The following is a 20,785-nucleotide window of genomic DNA, read 5'->3' as shown; positions in this document are numbered from 1 at the left end:
TATACAGAGCGCTGTGTTCATTATCAGTGTATAGATACTCAGTATCATTATACAGAGCGCTGTGTTCATTATCAGCGTATAGATACTCAGTATCATTATACAGAGCGGTGTGTTCATTATCAGTGTATAGATATTCAGTATCATTATACAGAGCGGTGTGTTCATTATCTGTGTGTAGATATTCAGTATCATTATACAGAGCGCTGTGTTCATTATCAGTGTATAGATACTCAGTATCATTATACAGAGCGCTGTGTTCATTATCAGCGTATAGATACTCAGTATCATTATACAGAGCGCTGTGTTCATTATCAGTGTATAGATACTCAGTATCATTATACAGAGCGGTGTGTTCATTATCTGTGTGTAGATATTCAGTATCATTATACAGAGCGCTGTGTTCATTATCAGTGTATAGATACTCAGTATCATTATACAGAGCGGTGTGTTCATTATCTGTGTGTAGATATTCAGTATCATTATACAGAGCGCTGTGTTCATTATCAGTGTATAGATACTCAGTATCATTATATAGAGCGCTGTGTTCATTATCAGTGTATAGATACTCAGTATCATTATACAGAGCGGTGTGTTCATTATCAGCGTAAAGATACTCAGTATTATTATACAGAGCGGTGTGTTCATTATCAACGTATAGATACTCTGTATCATTATACAGAGCGGTGTGTTCATTATCAGCGTATGGATACTCAGTATCATTATACAGAGCGCTGTGTTCATTATCAGTGTATAGATACTCAGTATCATTATACAGAGCGCTGTGTTCATTATCTGTGTGTAGATATTCAGTATCATTATACAGAGCGCTGTGTTCATTATCAGTGTATAGATACTCAGTATCATTATACAGAGCGGTGTGTTCATTATCTGTGTGTAGATATTCAGTATCATTATACAGAGCGCTGTGTTCATTATCAGTGTATAGATACTCAGTATCATTATATAGAGCGCTGTGTTCATTATCAGTGTATAGATACTCAGTATCATTATACAGAGCGGTGTGTTCATTATCAGCGTAAAGATACTCAGTATTATTATACAGAGCGGTGTGTTCATTATCAACGTATAGATACTCTGTATCATTATACCGAGCGGTGTGTTCATTATCAGCGTATGGATACTCAGTATCATTATACAGAGCGCTGTGTTCATTATCAGTGTATAGATACTCAGTATCATTATACAGAGCGGTGTGTTCATTATCAGTGTATAGATACTCAGTATCATTATACAGAGCGGTGTGTTCATTATCAGTGTATAGATACTCAGTATCATTATACAGAACGGTGTGTTTATTATCAGTGTATAGATACTCAGTGTCATTATACAGAGCGCTGTGTTCATTATCAGTGTATAGATACTCAGTATCATTATACAGAGCGCTGTGTTCATTATCTGTGTGTAGATATTCAGTATCATTATACAGAGCGGTGTGTTCATTATCTGTGTGTAGATATTCAGTATCATTATACAGAGCGCTGTGTTCATTATCAGTGTATAGATACTCAGTATCATTATACAGAGCGGTGTGTTCATTATCTGTGTGTAGATATTCAGTATCATTATACAGAGCGCTGTGTTCATTATCAGTGTATAGATACTCAGTATCATTATATAGAGCGGTGTGTTCATTATCAGTGTATAGATACTCAGTATCATTATACAGAGCGCTGTGTTCATTATCAGCGTATAGATACTCAGTATTATTATACAGAGCGCTGTGTTCATTATCAGTGTATAGATACTCAGTATCATTATACAGAGCGCTGTGTTCATTATCTGTGTGTAGATATTCAGTATCATTATACAGAGCGCTGTGTTCATTATCAGCGTATAGATACTCAGTATCATTATACAGAGCGCTGTGTTCATTATCAGCGTATAGATACTCAGTATCATTATACAGAGCGCTGTGTTCATTATCAGTGTATAGATACTCAGTATCATTATACAGAGCGGTGTGTTCATTATCTGTGTGTAGATATTCAGTATCATTATACAGAGCGCTGTGTTCATTATCAGTGTATAGATACTCAGTATCATTATACAGAGCGGTGTGTTCATTATCTGTGTGTAGATATTCAGTATCATTATACAGAGCGCTGTGTTCATTATCAGTGTATAGATACTCAGTATCATTATATAGAGCGCTGTGTTCATTATCAGTGTATAGATACTCAGTATCATTATACAGAGCGGTGTGTTCATTATCAGCGTAAAGATACTCAGTATTATTATACAGAGCGGTGTGTTCATTATCAACGTATAGATACTCTGTATCATTATACAGAGCGGTGTGTTCATTATCAGCGTATGGATACTCAGTATCATTATACAGAGCGCTGTGTTCATTATCAGTGTATAGATACTCAGTATCATTATACAGAGCGCTGTGTTCATTATCTGTGTGTAGATATTCAGTATCATTATACAGAGCGCTGTGTTCATTATCAGTGTATAGATACTCAGTATCATTATACAGAGCGGTGTGTTCATTATCTGTGTGTAGATATTCAGTATCATTATACAGAGCGCTGTGTTCATTATCAGTGTATAGATACTCAGTATCATTATATAGAGCGCTGTGTTCATTATCAGTGTATAGATACTCAGTATCATTATACAGAGCGGTGTGTTCATTATCAGCGTAAAGATGATGTAGAATTATTAAAAAATCTTATTGTATTTATATTGAATTGCTGCTCTAACTCTGTATTAACCTGATACTGTGACAAATCCTCCATTTTGTCCTCATAACCTGACTTCTTCATATGAAAACTACATTACATGACAGTATTTCTCAGCACATCTAATACAATAGACAAGGACAGTATTCTCCATAAGGATATGACTAACCCAGGAACTGTTGAATTTCCCCTAACTCGCAACATAATATAATTTAAAGGCCATGAGAACACAGTAGTAATGAAATGTTCTATTCATAAGAGACCTTGCACCTAACCACGAGATTTGACATCACCGACCGAGTAAAATGACGCTCAAGACCCCTTGTCCCCCACCCGTGTCCGAAAAAGTACCACCTCTTGGTGGGTGGACACGGAACTAACCACTTAGCTTTTGATCCAATTAATTATATTGATAGGTGGACACTAACCCAGACACTTAACAATTAATCCAATTAATGATGTTTATTCACTGATATCTTGATAATCAATGATGACGAAAATGTCTCTTAAAAGGGCCTGCGCGCCCGCTGATTCTGCACTTGCCAATAAATTTCCTCGAAGTTATTTTAACCTGAACTCCGTGTGTCAGACTGAATTACTTCAGCGTATATACGCAATTCAATTCTCTTTAATTTGGACAGGAACAGATAGACACTTAAACATTTTGGTTTACTGAAAAAGTACCATAACAACTTTGGCGCCCGAACAGGGACTCCGGGCTATGTCTGGCCGGTGAGCCGTCCTAAGGAAGACAAGGGTGGACGGAGGAATCCAGGGGGAAGGAAAGGGAGACTGATCACCTCCAGTTACACGGTAGAGACTTCTGCAGAGCCACCGGTACGTTCCGGCCCCTTTGATTGACCCGTCCACGTGTCTGTGACTGCTTCCCGGGAGGACATCAAAGACAGGTAATATCTTGCCCGGAGTCTTATTACCCATTTGTTACCTGCATTTAGTCTATCTGTTGCCTGGGTGTGTCTAGTTTGGTTGCCCGGGCTGAATGTTTATTTGTTTCCCCTTTTTGGGATAAAGGGGGGTGGACCAGTGGTAGTTTGCTTGAGGGTCCTGTGTTTGTCTGTTTTCCCTTTTTTGGGATAAAGGGGGGGTGGACCCGAGGGATTTGCCTGGAGTCCTGTTGCCTGTTTTACTCCTTTTAGGAGCCACGTGTTTGTGGCTGTAGGGAAAAAGGGGGGTTGACCTGTGGATGTGTTCCTGGGGGTCTTCTTTGCCTGTTTACTTCTTTTAGGAGCCTCGTGGCTGTGGCTGTAAGGAAAAAGAAGTTTGTGGAATTGTGGGATCTGTGTAGAATCATAGTTTCCTGTGATCCAATTTTGTGTCACTTTGATAGCCTAGCTAGCTTCACTGTGCGCTTTCGGACCATCCAGCTCTAGTTGAGTTGGGGACGTCCTGACCCGGACCATCCAGCTCTAGTTGAGTTGGGGACGTCCTGACCCGGACCCTTCGGCTCTAGTTGAGTTGAAGGTCCACTGATTATTTTAACTGTGGTAGGAGACTTAGCCTTGTGGCAGGGGACTCAGTTTCCTGGGGGGATTCAGGCAGGCATTGCTTGTTTTCCGCATCACGTGGTAGTGAGACTTATAGAGTGGGTTTTATAAGGGCACTACGGGAGTGAGGGTGGCGTGGCCACTTTAAGTGGACTGCTGTAACGAGGGAGGCTAGAAAGGATTTCGGACCGGTGTTAGCTGTTATCCTTGGCCGCTGGTAGTGAGACTTGAGGAAGTCATTCTCCGAGCGGGGACACTACGAGGTTGAGAAAGGTGACTTTGGAGTAAGCACATGTAGAAGGAAAGGGATTACTGTTGATTTCATTTGAACTGTGATGCATGCACTGTATTTCAACTGTACTGTTGTCTTGTTTGTTTAATGTGGAGTCATTTAAACTCCTGTATCTGTCTCTAAGGATTTTCCTTCCCTTACTCTTTACCTTTTCTACACTTCCTGTGCTATTGTACTAAACACTCCCATTCCTCTTAATAGAGAAGTGATTGGTCACACACTTCTCACCTCGCTCCAATCCGTGTCTACCACCCCGGGTAGGCGGATTCAGTGACTAGTCTACGTTTTGGGAAGACGCACTTGAGAAAGACCCACGATTCTCAGGTGGCAGTCGAGCATTGTAGACGTTCCGGTTCAATTTTCCTTATCTTTCCCTATATCTGGGACGCTGGTGTAGGGGAGAAGGGATCATGGGGCAGGATTTAAGTAAGCCCAGTAAGGGCTGGTTAGCATGTGATTTAGTTGATGACAGAGAGGGTGAGGAGATGGTTAAAGGTGTTGAAAAGATTGCAAAAGTTTGTAAAATAGCTGTGCCGACATGTGGTAGATTACAACCAGAAAGTTGGCGTAGATTGTTGATGGAAAAGAAAGGCAAGCTTGCAAATTATGATTTATTAAAAACAGCTGAAGCATGGTACAGAGTAGCAAAGGCTATTCAGCAAGAAGGTTGGGTTGAAGAAGAAATAATTCACAAGGGTGTGAAAATGTTTGTGTACCATAATAATTGTGTTGCTGGGGCTCTTCCTCAGCCAGCGCCCCAAAATGGCGCCCGGGGGATGTCTATCCCAAAGGTCCAGTCAGCAATGGGAGATTGCCAGCTGACTATGTATCCCACTCCCAATCCTCCCAATCCCCATCCCGTCACCTCTCCCGTTTGCCCGGTCCTAAATTCTGATGGATCCTACTTTTCCCCTTCTCCTTCCCTAACATTCCCATCATCCTCATCCATCCCCAAGCCACCTTCTGAGTCTAATGCTAACATCTCATCTGCCATTCCTTCCTCACACTTTGTCTCCGTAGATAATCCTACCCTCCCATCTGCATCTGCCCAGTTCACTAACCCCTCCTCTCCTGCCACTGTCAATCTTGCTGATCCCACTCCGGCTCCTCCTCCTTCAGGCACCTTTACTGACTCTTCCCCACCCTCTCCCTCGCCCGCCCCGACCACAGCCCAGTTTCCCACCCCCTCTGCTAATCCCTCCCCAACCTCACTGCCCACTCCAGGTTCCGCCCCAACTCCCACCCAAATGGCCTGGCCATACCCCTTCCCATACCCCTATCCTCACTGGCCATACCCCTTTCCCCAAGTCACTCCCCAGGTTCCGGTCATGCCCAGTCCGGTTCAGTCTGCCCCGGATGTGCCCACATCCAACATGGCCGCCACGTCTTCCCTTAACCCCAATGCAACTTCCTTCCCCGCCTCCAGTATGGCGGCCCCCAGCCATTCAGCACCCCTGATGCCGGTGCTTCCCGGTGATTACCGGTCCCAAGGTTATGACCCAATGGCAACTCCCGCCTCCGGAGCTCCCTCCTATCCCCCGGCCCTGTCTCCTCAGGTGCTCCCCTCACGCAGAAGGTCCCAGATAATAGAGCTAGATGAGGAAGAGGATGACAGGCTGTCCCAGGGTTCAATGGAGGCTACGAGAGCCCACCGTTCTATTGAAGATCCCTTCGGCCATCAGGGTCGGGGAGAACAGGCCCCTCCTAAATATGTCGCTTTTAACCCCACACAAGCTAGTGCTTTAATGAAATCTCTCCCTGACCCAGAGAAACAGCCTATGCCTTTTTACCGAGGGATAGTTCAGATACAAAAGACTTATTCCGCCGCCTGGCGTGACCTACTGAGCATTTGTGCTATTAAAGCAGGGGATGCATATTGGCCCAGCATGGCCCGCCACCTCAGTACAGATCTGCTTACAAGTGATGTTGATTATCCCTCCGGAGTAACCTTTTGCAATCAATTGAGAGATTGGGCTAAGGATAAACTTGCAGATCAAGCTGCTGGCCTTACTGATGTTGTGCAAGACAAAGGAGAATCAGTGGAAAGGTTTCATGCAAGATTATATCAAATGTTTACAGATTTGGGGTTTGATCTCACTGACAAAATTCATTCACAGATGCTATCAGGTGCGTTTGTCCAAGGTGTTAAAGATTCCATACGCAAGGGAATCATTGCTGCACGCCCTGAATACAAGGTTGTTCCCCTAGATACGTTACTCCTAGTTGCTAGAGGTTTGGAATCTGCCCAAACCCCCAGAAGACCCAATTCAGCTCCTCTCATGGTGGCCCGTGCCACCCCCATCACCCCTGGCACCAAGGGTGTCAAGTTAGAGGACGTATCATGTTTTAATTGTGGGGCTAAGGGACACTACAGAAGTGACTGTCCAGAACCCAAAAGGGAACCGGGGGAGCCCAAAAAGTTTCCTACAGGGGAGCCCAAAAAGTTTCCCAAGCCTGCCCCGGCCCCTAAGACCATGAAAACGGTTCCAATTGTTGAGGAACCAGATGATGATTAGGAAATTGGCAAACCTGTGTCATTAACCCCTGTTATGGCAGTGTTTACAGGGGATAAGGGGGGGGGCCACTTGCCACAGTGACTTTACCCATTGAAGGCCAACCTACCACATTTCTTATTGACACAGGCGCAGCCCGAAGTGTTCTCAGAGAACAAGACCTGCCAGACCCATCTTTCTTGTCAAGTATTGATGTCTCCTGTGTTGGAGTGGATGGCCAACCGAGACACAGTCCTCTAACAACCCCTCTGCGGGTTGGCACAAGCTTACTTGCTCGTTTTGTAGTTTCCTCCACATGCCCAATTAACCTGTTAGGCGCTGATGTCCTTTCACGCCTGCAGGCGTCTATAACCTTCACTCCAGATGGACAGGTAGAAATGTCTACACCTCTATCTGTTTCTGACACTTCAGCCCTGTGCTCCATACCTTTGATGCTGCAATTAGATATATCCAATGAGCAAGCAGCAGAACCTAGGTCCAATTTCCCAGATGAGTTAAAAACTCAGGTGCCTGCTAAGTTATGGTCCTCAGGCCCAGAGGATATAGGTCATCTAAATGTCCCACCTGTGGTGGTTAAGCTTATCCCAGGAGCTAAGTTACCAAGGAAACCACAATATCCTCTAAAACCAGCACAGGCTGCAGCCATTTCTATTCACATCAAAGCGCTCCTGGAAAAGGGTGCTTTAGTGGAGTGTAAATCAGAATGTAATACTCCATTATTTCCTGTGAAGAAGAAGACTCTAAAAGGTGAGCCAGTGAAATACAGGATGGTTCAGGATCTCCGTGCTGTCAATGAAGCCACTGTCCTGGACACCCCTCTTGTACCAAACCCCCACACTCTGCTCTCTGGCGTCCCACCTTCTGCAAAGTATTTTACAGTCATTGACCTAGCTAATGCTTTCTTCAGTGTTCCACTGGATCCATCCTGTCAATACCTGTTTGCTTTCACCCATGAAATGCAACAGTATACATGGACTGTCATGCCCCAAGGGGCTCAAAATTCTCCAAGTCAATTTGCCAAAGCCATGTGTACTATCCTTGACCCATGGCAAGCTGACCACCCAGAAGTTGTTTTACTCCAGTATGTGGATGATTTGCTGCTCTGTGGAGATGATATACCCACTACTGAAGAGAGTTCAATTAGTCTGCTTTGCTATTTGGCAGAACAAGGATGCAAAGCTTCGCTTCTCAAGCTGCAATTCTGTCAACCTTCTGTGATTTTCCTTGGACATTGCCTATCTCAAGGTACCAGACATCTCACTCGGGACCGAGTCAGAACAATTCTGGACATTCAACCCCCAAGGACTTCAAAATCTCTTCATGCCTTCTTAGGCCTCATTTCCTACTGCAGAGCATGGATCCCAGAGGCCTCTCTGCTTATGCAACCTCTCTACGATGCACTCAAGTCAGATCCATTCGGCCTGACCAACGAAGCTCTGGACAATTTCAAATCTCTTAAGCGTGCCATTGCTTCTGCTCCTGCCTTGGGCCTACCTGATTACTCCAAACCTTTCAAATTATTTGTCTCTGAAAGACAAGGCCACGCAACAGGAGTTCTCACCCAAACTAATGACTTAAGAGGCCGCCAGAGGCCTATTGGATATTTCTCATGTCAACTGGACATTGTGGCCAGAGGGACCCCTTCCTGTCTCAGGGCTGTTTTTGCTGCAAGAGAGCTCATAGAAAGAACCTCAGACCTGGTCCTTGGCCACCCCCTGGTTGTTTTGGCCCCTCATGACATTTCTGCCATCATCAACCAAGTCCAGCTCAAGCACGTGTCTCCAGCCAGACACCTACGCCTCCAGTGCCATCTTCTTCTACCTGACAACATTTCCATCCAAAGATGTCAAGTTCTTAACCCATCCACTCTTCTTCCACTCCCTGAGGGGGGTATCTATTATGGATTTATCACAGATGAAACCTACATTTACCTGCTTTGTGGATGTATCAAGAAAGTCATGCATCCACATTTGACATTTTATGAAGGTGAAAAGCCTCTCTGTGAAGGCCCAGATCACGCCTTCTGTACCATGTGGTACAAACCAGACATTACTCCCGAGCCTTGCTATGAAGATGAGCTCTACCATTGGACTGATGTTAAGCTCACTGCTCAAGATTTCTATTGTGACTCTGAAGGCAATAGCATGGTCTTGGTCCAACTACCTCAACAACTTAACTACCTTTACCGCCATTGGGATACTGCTATCCCACATATTCCTGTTACCAAATTGAAGACAAAGTCATGGAATGATCTTGGGCCCATGGCAAAGTTATGGGCCACCATGGATGAAGAACAGCTACAGGAAAATGGTATTGTCAAATACCCAACAACTGACCTTCTGGAAGCATGGCCACGCCACTTCCTAGAAAAAGAATTTAAAGACCTAGTTATAACAAATGACTATGACCCAGAAACTCCTCATGACTGTTTCGAACAGATGAAAATGGAAACAGTACACTTACCAACTGTGCATGAGAATCCATTACCGGATCCGGATTTTACTCTGTTTGTGGACGGTTCAAGGTATGCTGATGAAGAAGGAAAATACCATACAGGATATGCCGTAACCACAACAGGGGAAGTTCTCAAGTCATCACCTCTACCGCCAGCAATGTCTGCGCAAGAAGCTGAATTGCAAGCCCTGACTTCAGCATGCAAGATTTCCAAGGGAAAGCGTGCCAACATCTATACAGATTCAAGATATGCTCTGGGTGTGGCACATGACTTCGGCCTCATTTGGAAGACAAGAGGATTTCTTACCACTGCCGGTACACCAGTCAAACACAGCTCTGCAATCAAGGAACTAATGGATGCCCTCCTACTCCCTGAAGAAGTGGCCGTTTTGAAAGTAAAGGCACATGGGAAATTGGATTCAGATGAAGCAAAGGGCAACCATTTGGCCGATCAGGCTGCTAAGCAAGCAGCCAGAGATTTGCAGGAAGTGGATGAAGAAGTGTCCGGTCAAGAAGAAGAAGTTCCTATCTTTACCTTACAAACTCTTCCTACTGACCTAAGAATTCTACGAGAACAACAAGCTATAATTACCCCTGAAGAAATCCAGAAATGGAAGAAGAAAGGAGCTGTCCTAAAGGATGGAATTTACTACAACAATTCTAAATTTTGCCTTCCAAGAAGCTTATACCCAGCAGTTGTCCAATGGGCCCATGGGCCTGCACATCTGTCAAAAGACCTAATGGCCGCCCTCATTCAAAAATATTATGAAGCACCTGGAATCACAACCCTGATCAACAGCTTCTGCAGGGCCTGTGTCATTTGTGCAAAATGTAATCCAGGAAGACCAATCAAGGTGCCTGCAAAGCACCTAGCAAAACCCATGTACCCATTCCAGAGAATTCAAATTGATCATATCCAAATGCCCAAGAGTGGGTCTCATGAATATGCACTAGTAATGGTGGATATGTTCTCAGGCTGGCCAGAAGCCTACCCTGTAGCCAATATCACTGCAAAAACAACCGCAAGACGCCTACTTACAGACATTGTATGTAGATTTGGACTTCCAGAAGTCATTGAAAGTGATCAAGGCCCAGCCTTTACAGCAACAGTGACTAAAGAAATTTGGACTGCTCTGGGAGTGACCCTAGCCTTCCACACCCCTTACCACCCACAAAGTAGTGGTAAAGTAGAGCGCATGAATGGCACTCTAAAAGCCAGAATGTTAAAAATGTCACAAGAAACAAAAATGCCCTGGCCAGAAAGTCTGTCAATAGCTTTGTTCAGCGTTAGGCACACACCTAGAGGGAAACACTCGTTATCCCCATATGAAATTCTATTTGGGACAGCACCCAGGCTAGGTTGTTATTATCCACAGCAGTTACAGCTTCAATCAGATGTTTTAGTAGACTATGTAACTGAACTTGCAAGTGCCTTGAACAAAATACATGCCCAAGTTTTCTCTTCAATTCCAGATCCTGATCTGAACACAGGTACCCATAACCTGCTTCCCGGAGATTGGGTTCTGGTTAAGAAGTTCGTGCGGAAAAGCTCCCTGGAACCAAGATTTGACGGGCCATTCCAAGTTCTCCTGATCACCGCAACTTCCGTCAAATTGGCCGGCAGGCCACATTGGATCCACGCTTCCCACTGCAAGAAGTCTCCTGCCCCAGAGGAAGCAGATACCGCACAACCATGTACCTCTGGTACATTGTCTCCTTAATTAGTTTAATTAAGGCCCAGCAAGTAGCCATCACTAAAGATGCTAGTGGGTACACCTTCTGGTATAATTCATCATGTACCCGTGTGGCTACCTATACCTTTGATTATTGTGACATCGTAGAATGCCCATTCACTACAACACAAATCCAGAATATCTATAGAGATATCCCTCATGTAAAAGATCCATATGTTTGTGTAGTTGACAAACAATGGGGGCATGATTGTGGCCATTGGGGGGCGGCGGGATGGAATGCCGGACCTTCCTGGGGCTACAAGCCAAAAAGTGCCTTATCTAAAGTAGATGATCATGGTAGGTCCCTCCTTCAAAGAATGACTCTGAGAAAGCCTGGAGGAGGCACACCAATGAAATTAATTCTTAATGTTGAGCATCCAAGCCCAACAGACGCAGACCAGTATGTATTGGGAATGTACTGGAAAAAGGGTTCCTATACTAAATTAGGGCATTTCTACCTTAAAGATATGTGTAATTCCCCTGAGTGGCAAGGAGCTACTCATATGGTCACAAACCCATTAAAACCACACATCCAGTCCTTTAAGGACATGATGGCCATTGCTAACCCCACCTTTGAAGATACTATGGCCGCTGAAACAGGTTTTAATGATGTTAACCTATGGTTAGAATGGATGAAATATAATGCCAACAAACATAACCGAACCGCATGCTATGTGTGTGGTGGTGCCCGGCCTCATCTGGGCACTGTACCTTTAACCCTGCCAGTAGATGAAGAAAAATGCATTTTAAGTCTTTTTGCCTACCAATATAATTTCAACAGGTCTCAATGTCAAGCATGGACAGCGGAGTATCCTCTTATAGCCAAAAATGTAAGACCTCCTCATGGTGTTACCGTATATAAAGGTAATTACACTTGCTATGTCAAACATGATGGGATTGGTAAATTTGTGGGTAACTTTCCCGCAGGTTATTGTACTACATATAGAACTGTTCCTGTACGTTTGCTGCAGCAGCACACTAGGTCACTGGGAGATATTTACTGGTTGTGTGGGGATTTACAGTTAAGATCCAGAATGGACACAGAGTGGTGGGGGGAGTGTACATTGGCCAAGGCCATTATGCCTATACACATTATTTCTGACACACACACCAACACCCATGAGTCCAGCCACACTAAGGCCAAGCGTGAAGCCCCAGTAAAAGGAAGTTTTGACCCTCACATTTACATTGATGCCATTGGGGTGCCTAGGGGGGTACCCAATGAATTTAAAGCAAGAGATGAAGTTGCTGCAGGATTTGAATCAATTTTTACCATAGTTACTGCAAACAAGAACTTAAATTGGATAAACTACATTTATTACAATCAACAGCGTTTCGTTAATTACACCAGAGATGCCCTCCAGGGATTAGCCGAACAGTTGCAGGCAACATCCCAAATGGCCTTCCAAAATAGAATAGCCCTGGATATGATCCTAGCCGAAAAAGGAGGGGTATGTAAAATTTTGCCCGACACCATGACATGTTGTACCTACATCCCAGAAAACACAGGTCCTAATGGTAAAGTTACATTAGCCATAGCAAAATTAAATGACCTCTCAGAAGAATTAAAAAGGAATTCTGGGATAAAAGATCCCTGGGACAGATGGTTTGGTTGGATGACGGGTTGGAAAAAGGCTTTAATGCATATTGGTATGGCAATACTAATTTCTCTTTTTATCTTTGCTCTTCTCTTTTGTTGTGTCTTCCCCTGCCTGAGGAAAGCTCTCACGAAGACTATTGACCAAGCGGCACCCACTTTCACACTACTTGATGTTGATGACCAAGATTTCCAGGATCTCAACTCACCCTGTTTGCCGCTGCAATCCATCCCTTTTGATGATAAAGTGCGAGAGTTCTAGGAAGGGACTAGATTAGGGACAGCATCTGTCGGTGAATGGTAAAGGCCCCATGTGGAGAAGTGGTGGGTTAGCTGCCATGGGATACCCTTGGGTGTGAAGTGTTCGAGAGCCATACTGACAGATGAGCTAGCCTAGTAGGGTCAGAAAATAGGGACAGACTTGCACTTTGCATTAACACCTAGCTAGCGGCCACGGGGTTTCTGTGCCTTTGGGCTAACACGTCTTCTGGTATTAACAAATAAAGTTTTTATCTCTTAGAATCTAACATTTCATAGGGGGGACTGATGTAGAATTATTAAAAAATCTTATTGTATTTATATTGAATTGCTGCTCTAACTCTGTATTAACCTGATACTGTGACAAATCCTCCATTTTGTCCTCATAACCTGACTTCTTCATATGAAAACTACATTACATGACAGTATTTCTCAGCACATCTAATACAATAGACAAGGACAGTATTCTCCATAAGGATATGACTAACCCAGGAACTGTTGAATTTCCCCTAACTCGCAACATAATATAATTTAAAGGCCATGAGAACACAGTAGTAATGAAATGTTCTATTCATAAGAGACCTTGCACCTAACCACGAGATTTGACATCACCGACCGAGTAAAATGACGCTCAAGACCCCTTGTCCCCCACCCGTGTCCGAAAAAGTACCACCTCTTGGTGGGTGGACACGGAACTAACCACTTAGCTTTTGATCCAATTAATTATATTGATAGGTGGACACTAACCCAGACACTTAACAATTAATCCAATTAATGATGTTTATTCACTGATATCTTGATAATCAATGATGACGAAAATGTCTCTTAAAAGGGCCTGCGCGCCCGCTGATTCTGCACTTGCCAATAAATTTCCTCGAAGTTATTTTAACCTGAACTCCGTGTGTCAGACTGAATTACTTCAGCGTATATACGCAATTCAATTCTCTTTAATTTGGACAGGAACAGATAGACACTTAAACATTTTGGTTTACTGAAAAAGTACCATAACAAAGATACTCAGTATTATTATACAGAGCGGTGTGTTCATTATCAACGTATAGATACTCTGTATCATTATACAGAGCGGTGTGTTCATTATCAGCGTATGGATACTCAGTATCATTATACAGAGCGCTGTGTTCATTATCAGTGTATAGATACTCAGTATCATTATACAGAGCGCTGTGTTCATTATCTGTGTGTAGATATTCAGTATCATTATACAGAGCGCTGTGTTCATTATCAGTGTATAGATACTCAGTATCATTATACAGAGCGGTGTGTTCATTATCTGTGTGTAGATATTCAGTATCATTATACAGAGCGCTGTGTTCATTATCAGTGTATAGATACTCAGTATCATTATATAGAGCGCTGTGTTCATTATCAGTGTATAGATACTCAGTATCATTATACAGAGCGGTGTGTTCATTATCAGCGTAAAGATACTCAGTATTATTATACAGAGCGGTGTGTTCATTATCAACGTATAGATACTCTGTATCATTATACAGAGCGGTGTGTTCATTATCAGCGTATGGATACTCAGTATCATTATACAGAGCGCTGTGTTCATTATCAGTGTATAGATACTCAGTATCATTATACAGAGCGGTGTGTTCATTATCTGTGTGTAGATATTCAGTATCATTATACAGAGCGCTGTGTTCATTATCAGTGTATAGATACTCAGTATCATTATATAGAGCGGTGTGTTCATTATCAGTGTATAGATACTCAGTATCATTATACAGAGCGCTGTGTTCATTATCAGCGTATAGATACTCAGTATTATTATACAGAGCGCTGTGTTCATTATCAGTGTATAGATACTCAGTATCATTATACAGAGCGCTGTGTTCATTATCAGCGTATAGATACTCAGTATCATTATACAGAGCGGTGTGTTCATTATCAGTGTATAGATATTCAGTATCATTATACAGAGCGGTGTGTTCATTATCTGTGTGTAGATATTCAGTATCATTATACAGAGCTCTGTGTTCATTATCAGTGTATAGATACTCAGTATCATTATACAGAGCGGTGTGTTCATTATCTGTGTGTAGATATTCAGTATCATTATACAGAGCGCTGTGTTCATTATCAGTGTATAGATACTCAGTATCATTATACAGAGCGCTGTGTTCATTATCAGCGTATAGATACTCAGTATCATTATACAGAGCGCTGTGTTCATTATCAGTGTATAGATACTCAGTATCATTATACAGAGCGGTGTGTTCATTATCTGTGTGTAGATATTCAGTATCATTATACAGAGCGCTGTGTTCATTATCAGTGTATAGATACTCAGTATCATTATACAGAGCGGTGTGTTCATTATCTGTGTGTAGATATTCAGTATCATTATACAGAGCGCTGTGTTCATTATCAGTGTATAGATACTCAGTATCATTATATAGAGCGCTGTGTTCATTATCAGTGTATAGATACTCAGTATCATTATACAGAGCGGTGTGTTCATTATCAGCGTAAAGATACTCAGTATTATTATACAGAGCGGTGTGTTCATTATCAACGTATAGATACTCTGTATCATTATACAGAGCGGTGTGTTCATTATCAGCGTATGGATACTCAGTATCATTATACAGAGCGCTGTGTTCATTATCAGTGTATAGATACTCAGTATCATTATACAGAGCGCTGTGTTCATTATCTGTGTGTAGATATTCAGTATCATTATACAGAGCGCTGTGTTCATTATCAGTGTATAGATACTCAGTATCATTATACAGAGCGGTGTGTTCATTATCTGTGTGTAGATATTCAGTATCATTATACAGAGCGCTGTGTTCATTATCAGTGTATAGATACTCAGTATCATTATATAGAGCGCTGTGTTCATTATCAGTGTATAGATACTCAGTATCATTATACAGAGCGGTGTGTTCATTATCAGCGTAAAGATACTCAGTATTATTATACAGAGCGGTGTGTTCATTATCAACGTATAGATACTCTGTATCATTATACAGAGCGGTGTGTTCATTATCAGCGTATGGATACTCAGTATCATTATACAGAGCGCTGTGTTCATTATCAGTGTATAGATACTCAGTATCATTATACAGAGCGCTGTGATCATTATCTGTGTGTAGATATTCAGTATCATTATACAGAGCGCTGTGTTCATTATCAGTGTATAGATACTCAGTATCATTATACAGAGCGCTGTGTTCATTATCAGTGTATAGATACTCAGTATCATTATACAGAGCGCTGTGTTCATTATCTGTGTGTAGATATTCAGTATCATTATACAGAGCGCTGTGTTCATTATCAGTGTATAGATACTCAGTATCATTATATAGAGCGCTGTGTTCATTATCAGTGTATAGATACTCAGTATCATTATACAGAGCGGTGTGTTCATTATCAGCGTAAAGATACTCAGTATTATTATACAGAGCGGTGTGTTCATTATCAACGTATAGATACTCTGTATCATTATACAGAGCGGTGTGTTCATTATCAGCGTATGGATACTCAGTATCATTATACAGAGCGCTGTGTTCATTATCAGCGTATAGATACTCAGTATCATACAGAGCGCTGTGTTCATTATCAGTGTGTAGATACTCAGTATCAATCTATAGTAAAGAAAGTAATAGTATTACAGTATTATAGTGGCAGGATATACATACTCAGGATCACTCTGTAGTGCTGCATACAATGTATCAGTTGAGGATGGCACTAGCTCTCATGGTATTTTCAAATCATCGCAGTCTAACCATGGAATGAGCACGGCCTCCTGCCATTAATAACTGCCGTATGCCCAGAGGGCAGAATGGGAGCTAAAATGACCCTATGTGGACATACCTGAAGAAATATCACACCTTATCAGACATTATTAATGTCACAATCAAGAAACACTAAGTACCATAACTAACATGGCCAACTTCATAGATTAAGGTGGATAACGTTCCCGTGTCCATTGCTCCCTCCATTGCCATCCACAATCTGCCCAACTTGTGCATGTGCAGTGAGCCATCTTTCTCCTCCCAGATAAAATAAGATGTTTTTTTTAATTTGTTAAAAGATCCCAAAGATTCCTAGTGCTGTTTTACATGAGATATTTTATATATATATATATATATATATATATATATATATATATATATATATATATATATATACACACACACACACACACACACACACACATATGTATACATATATATATAGTTAACACATTGCTAAACACAGATACACACACCAGGCAAGCCAAAAGTCTTGCTTTTCCCATAGAAATCTCACTTTAACAGTGTTCTCACTATTGCAAGGGACTATGGGCAGGCGTACGCAAATGAGCTCAACAAAGAACCACATTATCCCCTTAAGGACGCATCTTCAAAAAACGAATTACCCTTAAAGACACAAGCCATTTTTGCATTTTTTTGCGGTTTGTGTTTAAACGCAATTTGCATCGCAGTCATTTATTGCACCAACACATATTATATACCGTTTTAGAGGACCCGGCCCGTCATCCGGCATTAATGGGTTTTATATATATATATATATATATATATATATATATATATATATATATATATATATATATATATATATTATTTTTTTGTTTCTTGCATGTTCTGTGAATTTTAAAATACAGTTAATATTTTCATACCCCATACTACACAGCGGGTGACATTATGCGCCCTAATGCATGGTTTGACTGGCCCTGGGCAATGCAGGGTCCCAGATCACAGGGCAGTGCCAGGATATAGTTGTACTGCCTGAGATTAGTGGGAATTTAACTGCTTGATTACAGCTGCTATACGTGGCTCCTCTCCCAAGCTATGTTAGTCATAAACCAAATTAAGTCAATAAACTCATGTAGCAACTGTGGCCTGGAAATCTAACTCTCACCAATCTCAGGCAGACCAAGTTATGCAGGGCATGGAATTTCTGTCACGCAGGCAGGATAAAATCAGTTTATTACTCACCAACAAGGTTGCCACCTTTCTTGGAGAAAAAAAAATCCGCCCATGCTAATTTGCATAATTAAGTATGCATGTGTGAAATCACAAGATGTAAATCACAAGTAGTGACATAACAGAAAATTCTTTGAAATCACCGAAAAAATACAGTTTTATTCTACTGTATAGAGTGATTGTTACCACTGTCTCCCTGTCTTCCCAGCGCAGGGTCAGGGCCAAGGGAGAGTGCGCAGCTTATGAGTGTGAGAATGGATGAAACATGATTGGCTGTTTGTTATATTTGGGAGTGTTGGATGTCAGGAAGTGGGTGGTGACAAATTAGGCTGACCTCTTTGCCAATTAGGAGCCGGGCCAGCAACAGTTTCCTGCCCACCCCCACCCTTGTAATTTAGGCCCAGGGTGTTGTCACATCTAGGGCATGTGCTTGCCAAATAGAGATGGTTTACAAGTAGAGGAGTAAGGGGACAATGGCCGGGTCTCATCCTCCCCTGTCTCTCATGGTAAACTGTATGGGGTACCAGGTTGGACATGTCCCCACCGAGCTAAAAGTCGAGTGGTGGGAAGCATTATGGTCCGGTCCCCACCGAGCCCAAAAGGGAAGAGGAATTTATTATGCCGAGTGGGAAGGATAGAGCCTTTGGGAAGGGCTGAGTTAGATTGGCAAGGACATTTTTATTACCGTATATACTCGAGTATACAGTTGCAAGAAAAAGTATGTGAACCCTTTGGAATGATATGGATTTCTGCACAAATTGGTCATAAAATGTGATCTGATCATCATCTAAGTCAGAACAATAGACAATCACAGTCTGCTTAAACTAATAACACACAAATAATGAAATGTTGCCATGTTTTTATTGAACACACCATGTACACATTCACAGTGCAGGTGGAAAAAGTATGTGAACCCCTAGACTAATGACATCTCCAAGAGCTAATTGGAGTGAGATGTCAGCCAACTGGAGTCCAATCAATGAGATGAGATTGGAGGTGTTAGTTACAGCTGCCCTGCCCTATAAAAAACACACACCAGTTCTGGGTTTGCTTTTCACAAGAAGCATTGCCTGATGTGAATGATGCCTCGCACAAAAGAGCTCTCAGAAGCAGGGCCGGCGCCACCTGTAAGGCGACCTAGGCAGCCGCCTAGGGCGCAACTTACCAGGGGGCGCCGGATCCCTGTCCCCGCTGCGCCTCCTCATGCTGCGCCACCTGAGCGCTTTAGCAAGCCCCAGGCGGCGCAGCACTGCTGCATGGAGGGCGGCCGGGTTTATGACCGGGAGGAGGGAAGCGCAGAGCGCTCCCTCCTGCCGGTCTCTCCATGTAGCGTGGCCGGGCGGCGCGGAACGCGGGACAAGAACCTTTGTTTCCTGTACCCAGCCGCCGGCGGAATGACAGGAAATGCTCACTCAGTGAGCATTTCCTGTCATTCCGGCGGCGGCCGGGTACAGGAAACAAAGGTTCCTGTCCCGCGTTCCGCGCCGCCCGGCCACGCTACATGGGCATGAGGGGAGGGTAAGGACCACTAAGGGGGGGGGGAGGGGGGGGTTTAAGGACCACGGAGGGGGGGGGTTAAGGACCACTAAGGGGGGGGTTTAAGGACCACTAAGGGAGGGGGGGTTTAAGGACCACTAAGGGAGGGAGGGGGGGGGGGGGGTTAAGGACCACTAAGGGAGGAGGGGGGGTATAAGGACCACTAAGGGAGGAGGGGGGTATAAGGACCACTAAGGGAGGGAAGGGGGGTATAAGGACCACTAAGGGAGGGAGGGGTTATAAGGACCACTAAGGGAGGGGGGGGGGTTATAAGGACCACTAAGGGAGGGGGGGTATAAGGACCACTAAGGGAGGGGGGTATAAGGACCACTAAGGGAGGGGGGGTAATAAGGACCACTAAGGGAGGGGGGGTATAAAGACCACTAAGGGAGGGGGGTATAAGGACCACTAAGGGGGGGGGTATAAGGACCACTAAGGGAGGGGAGGTATAAGGACCACTAAGGGAGGGGGGTATAGACCACTAGGGGAGGGGGGGTATAAGGACCACTAGGGGAGAGGGGTATAAGGACCACTAGGGGAGGGATGGGGGGGGGGGATAAGGACCACTAGGGGAGGGATGGGGGGGTAAGGACCACTAGGGGAGGGAGGGGGGGGGTAAGGACCACTATGGGAGGTTGGGGGGGATAAGGACCACTAGGGGAGGGGGGGATAAGGACCACTAGGGGAGGGGGAATAAGGACCACTAGGGGAGGGAGGGGGGATAAGGACCACTATGGGAGGTTGGGGGGGATAAGGACCACTAGGGGAGGGGGGGATAAGGACCACTAGGGGAGGGGGGATAAGGACCACTAAGGGGGGTAAGGAGGGAGGACTACTAAGGAGAGGGGAGGAGGGTGATTACCACTAAGGTGGTGGGGGGAGTAGGGGAAGGTCTACTAAGGGGTTTGGGAGAGGGAGGACCACTAAGGGGTTTGGGAGAGGGAGGACCACTAAGGGGGGAGGGGGGAGTGAGAAGACCACCAAGGGGGACTGCAGAGGGACAGGGGGCCAAGGGAGAGCACTAAGTGACAGAAGGGGAGAACACGGAGGGACAGAAGGGAAGGGGAAATCAATAATTGAGGGGAGAGCACTATGAATTTTTTTTTAAAAAAGAAAGCTGTTCCCATCTCAGTCCCTATCTTACCCCACAAACCCTCTCTTTTACACTACACACATACACAATGCACCCCCCCACACACACACAGAAACATACAATGCATTCCTACTC

The 20,785-nt window shown here is 43.7% G+C and overlaps 1 protein-coding gene across 1 annotated transcript in view; it reads right to left on the bottom strand.

Annotated features, from left to right (window-relative positions):
• ZMYND15 (zinc finger MYND-type containing 15) overlaps positions 1-16,773 on the bottom strand; it is a 105,771-nt gene extending 88,998 nt beyond the window's left edge. Inside the window, exon 1 of the mRNA XM_063446076.1 lies at positions 16,732-16,773. The gene's annotated coding sequence lies outside the window, so the exon portion shown is untranslated. The remainder of the gene's footprint in view (positions 1-16,731) is intronic.
• Between the last annotated feature and the right edge of the window lie 4,012 nt (positions 16,774-20,785).

The sequence above is a fragment of the Pelobates fuscus genome, chromosome 3 (assembly GCF_036172605.1).
Source record: "Pelobates fuscus isolate aPelFus1 chromosome 3, aPelFus1.pri, whole genome shotgun sequence".
Classification (NCBI taxonomy): Eukaryota; Metazoa; Chordata; class Amphibia; order Anura; family Pelobatidae; genus Pelobates; species Pelobates fuscus.
The sequence above is the reverse complement of the archived record's forward strand: the minus strand, read 5'-3'. Positions and strand labels throughout refer to the sequence as shown.